The 9489-nt window shown below is 38.3% G+C and overlaps 1 pseudogene; it reads right to left on the bottom strand.

Annotated features, from left to right (window-relative positions):
- Positions 1-2270: 2270 nt before the first annotated feature.
- LOC102855835 lies at positions 2271-2954 on the bottom strand (annotated as a pseudogene).
- Positions 2955-9489: the final 6535 nt, after the last annotated feature.

Genomic DNA, 9489 nt, shown 5'->3' with positions numbered 1-9489 from the left:
CTCTATGAGGTGGATTGACTCAGTGACTTGGGTAATCGGGATGGGTGTGTCAGAGGCAGTGCGATTGGCACAGGATAGATCGGGGTTTAGGGCTGCTGTACATAGGGTCACTATGAGCTGCAAGTGACTTGACAGCACATAACGACACAACAAGAAGTACAAGGAACAAAAAAAAATACCTGGAGAAATGGAAGAATACACCATGCTCATGGATAGGAAGACTCAATATTGTGAAAATGACAATTCTACCAAAGGCAATCTATTAAGTTCTTTGCAATCCTAATACAGATACCAATTCCATTCTTCAAAAGGATTCCAATTTTATTTGGAATGGAAAGAGACCTGGAATAAGTAAAGCATTTCTGAAAGAGAGAAACAAGTTAAGAGGGATCACAATCTCTGGTTTCAAATCATACTACACAGCCATGATTGTCAAGACAGAATGGTATTGGTATAGTGACAGATGCATTGATCAATGGAATAGAATTGAAAATCCAGAAATCAGCTCATCTACCCATGCTTATCTGATTTTTTACAAGGAGATGAAATCCCTTAAGTGGGGAAATGACAGCCTTTTTAACAGATGGGTGTTTTCAAAATTGAAAAAAACATCTGTAGAAAACTTAAGCAAGACCCACACCTCACACCATACACAAAAACCATGTCAAGGTGGATCAAGGACCTGGACATAAATCCAAAGACTATAAACTTCATCAGAGAAAAGCTTGGAAGAACTCTAGAAGTCCTAATCCACAGTACGAACAGTCTTTCAAGCATAATGAAAAACCTACAACCAGGAGATAACAAAATAGATGAATGAGGTATTCTAAGAATCAAATCCCTACGCACATCAAAAAATTTCTCCAACAGAGTAAAAAGGAAAGCAACAGACTGGGGGAAAATATTTGGTAATGACATATCAGATAAGGGAATAATATCCAAAATTTATAGAATACTCCAGCACCTCAACAAAGAAAAGGTAAACAACCAAATTGCAAAATAGGCAAAGGATGTGAACAGACACTTCACCAAAGATGATATTCAGATGGGCAAACACATGAAGAGATGTTCAAAGTGCCTAGCTATAAGAGAGATACAAATCAAAACAACTATGAGATATCATCTTACCCCAGCAACAGTAGCAAGGTTCATCAGGGCAGCAAACAATAAATGCTGGTGAAGTTGTAGAGAGATTGGAATCCTTATTCCCTGCTGGTGGGAGTATAAAGAGGTGCAACCAGTATGGAAAAGCACTTGAAGCTATCTAAAAATGTTGGAAATAGAAACATCATTTGATCCAGTAATTCCACTATTAGGAATATACCATAAAGAAACCAGAAACACCATCCACAATGATATATACACACAAGTACCCATCAACAAACAAATGGACAGAAAAACTATGGTATATTCATACAATGGAATATTATGCAGCGCTAAAAAATCATGAACTCTTACAATTTACACAACATGGGTGACCTGGGAGGACATTATGCTGAGTGAAATATGTCAGTCACAAAAGGACAAATATTGCATATCACCACTGTTATAAAGCATGGGAATTGGGAGAATAGGATAAGAAGGATAACAAAGGACAAATAATAGCATTGCATTGGAACAAATGAAGAAAACAACTGTTAAAAGGAATATATGAGTAGGCATTATATATACTACAACAGCTCAGAATAAGAGGTAAATTGCAAAGAGGACTGGGGGGTTGAAGGTGGGGAGACAGGTAATTGTGCAACAGTGAATGAGTATTTTTTTTTAAAAAAGTGATCTGGAGGAGTGGGAAGGGAATGAGAGGGGGTAAAATGTGCAACAATAACTGATAATCTAACTTTTCTGTAAACTTTCGTTAAAATAACAATGAAAATTAAAAATTTTATTAAGAAATAAGTCCAAAATTTATACTATTTTATTTGAAGCCTTATTATAATGAAAATTGTATTAAAGAGAGCATGATATTTTTTGTAAGAATTTTAAAAGTTTAATGTGAAGTTAAAAATACAAATAGAAGTCCACTTGTTTAATGTTGTACAAAAAAGTATGAATAGAACCAAAAGGAAATTAAACATTATCACATGTGTTTTCAGCACTATCTAGTTACTCATATTAACTTTACTATTCAAATAATGGAAATTAGGGAGCACTGAGGGATCAGGAAAGAGGAAAACAATCCTTGTCTACCATGACTATTTTTCTTATTCTACACTGTTGATAGCTGTGCTCACAGAGACGGCTTCTTTTACTTCGCCAGCGCACAGAATTCAGTTGTATATAAAATTGAACCTGCTCAAGAGCTGAGGGAGACTAGAAATGATGGTTCCATATCCTGGTGCATTGTCATACAATTCAAACAACGGTGCAGCTACCAGCTTGTAATTTTTAGGAACAGCAAACAAGGCTTTCTCTTGAAGTTGAACCAGAAACAACTTCTTATGTTCCTTAGGTTTTGTGATATGTGCAGGAATATATGGGTACTGAGGTGGTTCAAAATTTGGTCTCCACCAGTTACTGATGCAGTCATCAATGACCCAGTCTTGCAGGACTCCATCCTGACGACCTAGTATCTCTGTCATTAAGCGTTTTAGTCCTTCAACTTCATCTTCTCCTGGATTAAGTTCACCACCAGGTAATTTGAAGAAGGTTGTTCCCAGCTGAAGGAGTAACACATGAGGTAGGCGGTGTTCATGTACAATCAGAACTCCTTCTACAGTTCTCCTCATTCCAATTTTATCAAATTCTTCCCTCATGCGTTGAAATCTGGCTGCAAGAGAGCTGTCCTTTTCATATAGGGGCTCTTTTGTGCCAAAAGTGTAATTGGTAAGAGGGTATAGGTTGATGGTGCGCTCCAGGGTGAGGGGCTTAGTTTGCTGGATGTACTTGTTGCCAAGTTGGTTGACGCCCCGGGGCCAACTGGTCTGCGAGCGATTGGGCAGCACCACCGACATGTTGGCGAGCTTGGCCACTGGGGGCAAGAAGAAAGTGGGAGACAGGAAAAAGCTTGCCCGTGGGAGCAGCAGTTATCTACAACCTGCTCAGTGGCCACCACCCGCCATTAAGATAAGCGCACAAGAGGCCCAGAGCATGATATTTTTAAGATGATAGACTGTATCAGTGAAACAGAATAGAGACTCCAGAAATAGACTCACACATATATGCACATATAGACAATGAATTATAGAAAAAGATGCAGGTTACTGATGAGAGAAGAACCCTTTCACCAATTCATCAACTGGTTCTGGAGGAATTAAATATCCTTTAGCAAAAACAAAAAAAATCCATATCTTATAATACATATAAAATGAAAATGAGGTCAGAACTAAAAGTAAAATCTAAAATTATGACTGTTTTAGAAAAATATGTTTTTGCTTTATTAATCTTGTAAAAATCTTTTTAAATCTGTTACATTTCACCAGGCATCCGTTTATAAGACACTCAAAAGCAGCACAACCAAATAATGAAGCAAAACTACTAAATTATATTTCATTTAAATTAAGAGCTCTTGTTCTTTAAAAAACATTTCAAGAAAATGAACACAAAAATCACAAACTCAGCCAAAATATCTGCAAATCAAACAGCTGACAAAGGACTTGTAATGGGGATGCACAAGTAGCTCTCATAACTCATCAATAAGGAACTAAACATCTTGATAAAAATGGAAAGATCATTTACACAGCTACTTCACCAGCCGAGATATGTAACAGCAAATACCTCATGAACAGATGTGTAGGATTATTTATCACTGTTGTTGCTATGTGCAGTTGACTTTAAACTGACTCATCACTAATTCTCTTCAGGCTATAAAATTGATGGAAGGAGATTGCCTGCCTTTATCATTCAGGACAGATTTGAACCACTTGCCTTGGGATGGATGGCAGTGTAACTCCTACCCAATAGGTTATCAGAGCTCCTTTATTTGTCATTAGGCAATGAGGAAGGAACAAATGTCCATCATTTGTTACTCTCTCCTTTGTCATTTGTTACTTTTACTGTCTAGTTGATAAAACTACATAGAGGCTAAAATCCTTATAAAAGCAGACTGACACATTCTTCTCTTGTGAAGCCCGTAACCACTGGGCCACCAGAGAGCCTTCAAATCTGTACTAGTTCCTATTTATGCTCCTATCAGAAGAAAACGAGAATGTACCTTGCTGCTAACTATTGCTATCCCTTCTAATTTTCAACTAAAATACCAAACTGAGCCTACCAGTTATCAAATATAAATCTAGAGCACCTAAAACAATATAATACACATGAAGAAATGGACAAAAGTTCCTAAGAAACAGTCCTTTTGTTTTCTTTATAATCAGATGTACTCTGTACTGAAGGAGCTCTAGTGGTCTAATGGTGAGAAACTGCAATCCCAAAGGCTAGAGGTTCGAATTCACCAGATGCTCCCTAGGAGAAGGATGAACAATCTCCTGCCATGTGATTTACTGTCTCCAAAAACTCACTCAAGCATCAACTATGAATCTGTTCCACACATTCAACAATAGCAATCGATACTGAAGGCTATAATCTTTAATCTTGATCAGGAAATTCTACAAGTCCTCTTCACTTTCAAGCAAAGCAACGTTGATTCAACTGCATACTGTATGTTGTTAACAACCCTTCTTCTATTCCTGTCACATTCTCCTTCTTATAGTCCAGCTTCTGAGACTATTTGTTCAGCATACAGACTGAATAAGTATAGTGAAATTATGGTAGACATCTTTCTTGATGTTTAAGACATTTAGTATTCCCTTGTTCTGTTTGAAGGACTGTCTCTTGTTCTATGTAGAGATTTCATAAAATTAAGTGTTTAGAATTACCATTCTTCAGGGTTTTTATCCATAAAGTATTATGATCCACACAGTAAAATACCTTTGTATACTTAGTAGCATACAGGTAAACATATTTCTAGTGTTCTTTGCTTTTAGTCAAGACCATTTGACATCAACAACAATATTCCTTTTTCTATGCCTTCTGAATCTGGCTTGTATTTCTGGTAGTTCCCTGTCAATATAGCACTACAAAGATGTTTTAATTTGGCACAATTTAACTTAGTGTTAAATTAATAATGTTCAATAATTTCTATATTCTATTGGATCATCTTTTCTTGGAATAGGCACAAATAATTAATGTCTTTCAGTCAGTAAGCCAAGGAATCTGTTTTTCAAGTTTCTTGGCATAGAAGAATGAGCACATTCAACAATACAGTCATTTGTTTAAACAATTCAATTGATATTCTGCCCATTCCTGGAACCTGTTTAAAATTTTCATTAATGCTTAAAGTGCAGCTGGGACTTCTTAATTCGGTACAGTTGGTTCTTGATCATGTGTTACTTCTTGAAATTATTCTAAGCATAGGTTATAGGTATATCTTACACAAATACTTGCAAATATGCAAAAGAGAACTACCAGAAATACAATCTGGGTTTAGAAGAAGCTATGGCACTAGGGACATCATAGCCAATGTCAGATGGATCTTTGCTGAAAGCAGAGAGTACCGGAGGAATGTCTATCTGTGTTTCATTAACTGGCAAAAGGCATTTGACTGTGTGGATCACAACAAATTGTGGCTAACTTGGAGAAGAATGGGAATTCCAGAACATCTGATTGTCCTCATGAGAAACCTACACTTGGACCAGGAAACTCTCAACAGGACAGAGCAAGGAAACACTGCCTGGTTCAGAATCAGGAAAGGAGAGTGTCAGGGATATGTCTTGCCTCCATACCTTTTCAAACTATATGCAGAACAGATCATTTGGGAGGCTAGATTTTATGAGGAGGAATGTGGCATTAGGTTTTGAGAAAGACTCATCAACAACCTGCAATATACAGATGACAAAATCCTTGCTTGCAGAAACTGAGAAGGATCTGAAGATTTGCTGTAAAAGGTCAAGGACTGCAGTCTTTAATATGAAATGAAACTCAACATCAAGAAGACAAAGATTCTTACAACTGGGCCAATTGGCAGCACCATGACAGATGGAGAAGAGACTGAGATTGTTGAACAATGTTGTTAGTCTCGAGACAGAGGCATGCCTGATCCAGGCCATGCTCTTTGTAATTACTTGCTATGCATTGACAGAGTTGGAAAGGATGAAAGAGGAAGAATCTCTGAGCCTTTGAGTTGTGATGCTGTAGAAGAGTATTGAACGGACCATGGACTACCAAGAGTTTGTCCTGGTCAGGGTGAAATGACCAACAATTGTTAGCCTTTCATAATCACACACGTAAGCTTTCATTTTCTGAGTATCATCATCTCTCTATCCCATTATCTCTGGGTACAATTTTCTTTTCCTACCAGATCATGTGTACCAACATACAAATATGTTGTTTTCTAACATTTAAAACCTTTACAAGACTACTTTGGCCTTATATTTACATCAAGTTACATCCTTCCTTCACTCTCCTTCATAGCAAAATTCCTTAGAGAATGTCTGTTTGCTGTCTCCAATTCTTTTCCTCATATTTACTCTCTCATATTGACTGCAGTTCAAGCATTTGTCTCATCACTCCATTGAAGTTACTTTGCCCCGAGAGTACCCATATCATCTAAGTAGTTCAATCTAGCGGTCAAAGCCTAGTCCTCATCTTACTTGATCTTCCACATAACATATTCCATATTCTAACAAGACAGGGCCTGCATGCAAAACTAGTTAATGACACTTGTATACCAGATCTAGAGGAGACATCACCCTTTCCTGGGAAATTTTCTTACTGTGACAGTTGCACACTGCAAATGGAAGGGAAGAGGCACTATGTCACAAGAAGTCATCTTGGAGCAGAAGCTCAGGGCAAGGGGCTTTTCCTCAGAACTGTCCGAGATACAAATCCTTCCCTAAAAATAGTACCTGTAATTTAGACTTAGAGACTCCTAAACTCAAGAGAGAATGGCTGCAGTGTAAAAGACCGGCAGCAGAGCGAGGCAGTAGGCATCACAGAAACACAGAAGGCTTGAGAATTAAGGCAACATATCAAAGACTAGATAGGGAGAGAGAGGTGTTGAACCGGGTAGGCGGGAGTAGAAGCGGATGTTGATTGAGCACAGAAATGGATGGGTCAAGACACATGTACCTAGGGCAGGGAAGTGACACTGAATATATTGGCTACTTCTATAATTGGGAAATGTCCTTCCTCCGCTCTTTTATGCAAAATGCTTATCTATCAGATACTGTACTAAAGCTGAGCATTCAAATTAAGACAGACTAGGTAGAAGGATTAGCCATTCACTTCTGAAATAACAGGCCTTTAAAAACTCTATGTACAATAGAGCACACAAATAAATTTATAGAAGTAAAATTACTACAGTGTTGATGATATTGAAAAACTAGAGACTATTTAAACTTCTATTAATGAAGGAATGGATACATAGATTATTTTATATCCATAAAATGGGATTTTTTTCATGCAAAGATGTCACTTTGATAACTGCCTAATACAGTTGTAATATGTAAATGTCCTCATATCCATGCAAAAACCTAGACAATGAAATAAGAACACAGAAGAATTGTTATATCTGAACTGTGGTAAAGAATGCTAAAGAATAAAGAAATCAGGGTGCTTCTTCAAAAAAAGGAGAAGAAGAAATCTATCTTAGAATAAGTAAAACCAGAATTTTCTCACTCCCTGAACTGAAATCCTGCTACACACAGCTGTGCTGGTCTAAACAGCAAAGTACTGGTACAGTGACAGACACATAGATCAATGTAATAAAATTGAGAACCCAGATAGCAGCTCATCTACCTATAGTAAACTGATTTTTTAACAAGGAGATGAAATCAGCTAAGTAGGGAAATGAAAGCCTCTTTAACAAATGGTGTTGGCAAAATTGGAAAATTATCTGTAGAAATCTCAAGCAAGACCCACACCTTACATCATACACAAAAACAAACTCAAAGTTGATCAAGTACCTAGAAGCAAAACCAAAGACCATAAACTTCATCAGGGAAAAGCTTGGAAGAAGTCTAGAAGCCACAGTATGAACAGTCTTCCAAGCATACTGAAAAACCTACAGACAGGAAAGAACAAAGAAGATGAAAGGGACCTTCTAAGAATCAAATCGCTATGTTGTTGTTATGTGCCATCAAGTCACTTGCGACTCACAGCGACCCTATGTACAAGAGCCCTAAACATTGTTTTATCCTGTGCCAAACTCGCCGTCTCAAACACACTCATTCCCACCACTCCACTCACAGAATCGATCCATCTCATCGAGGGTCTTCCTCTCCTCTTCCGCCCCTCCACTCTCCCAAACATGATGTCCCTCTCCAAGGTCCAGTCCCTCCTTGCAACATGCCTAAAATATGTCAGACAAAGCTTCCAAATCTTTGACTCTAAGGAGCATTCTGGTTTCACCCTCTCTAGGACAAACCTGTTTGTTCTCCTAGCAGTCCATGGTAATTCAACACTCTTCTCTGGCACCACAGCTCAAAGGCATCAATTCTCTTTCTATCATCCCTATTCACTGTTCAACTCTCTGATGCATAGCACGTAATTGCAGACTATAGCCTGACACAGGCGCACCTAAGTCTCCAGCCTGACATCGTTGCTTTTCAGTATCTTGAGAGGTTCTTCACAGCTGACTTTCCCAATGCAATTCATCTCCTGATTTCCTGGCTGCTGTTGCCAAGAGTGTTGACTGTGGAACCAAGTAAACTAAAACTGTTAACTATCTCAATCTCTTCACCATCCATACTAATGCTGCCAATTGGCCCAGTGGTGAGAATCTTTGTTTTCTTGATGTTGAGCTTCAATCTATATTGAAGGCTGCAGTCCTTGATCTTCTGCAGCAAGCGCTTTAGGTCCTCCTCAGATTCAGCAAGCAGGGTTGTGTCATCTGCATAATGCAGGTTGTTGATGATTCTTCTACCAATCCTGAAGCCATATTCCTCCTCATACAACCCAGCGTCTTGGATGATCTGTTCTGCATACAGACTGAAAAGGTATGGAGACAAAATACATCCTGACGGATCCCCTTCTTGGTTTGGAACCATGTAGTGTCTCCTTGCTCTGTTCTGACGACCGCCTCTTGGTCCAAGTATAGGTTCTGCATAAGCACAATCAAATGTTCTGGGATTCCCATTCTTCTCAGAGTCAGCCATAACTTGCTGTGAAACACAAAGTCAAAAGCCTTTGAATAGTCAATGAAGCACAGATAGACATTCTTTTGGTATTTTCTGCTTTCTGCCAAGATCAATTTAACATTAGCTATAATATCCCTAGTACTACAACCTCTTCTAAATCCAGCCTGTACATCTGGCAGTTCTCTGTTGACGTATTGCCACAAACATTATTTTATAACTTTCAGCAGAATCTTGCTTGCATGTGATATTAATGATATTGTTCGATAATTTCCACACTCTGTTGGGTCACCTTTCTTTGGAATGGCAACAAGTATCGATCTCTTCCAGTCAGTTGGCCAGCTGGCTGTCCTCCAGATTTCCTGGCACAACTTAGTGAGCACATCCAGGGCAGCGTCTGTTTGTTGAAATAAAT

Source organism: Elephantulus edwardii, unplaced genomic scaffold (genome assembly GCF_000299155.1).
Source record: "Elephantulus edwardii isolate Elephantulus edwardi_28Jun2011 unplaced genomic scaffold, EleEdw1.0 scaffold00016, whole genome shotgun sequence".
Classification (NCBI taxonomy): domain Eukaryota; kingdom Metazoa; phylum Chordata; class Mammalia; order Macroscelidea; family Macroscelididae; genus Elephantulus; species Elephantulus edwardii.
This window is presented reverse-complemented; position numbering and strand designations above follow the sequence as displayed.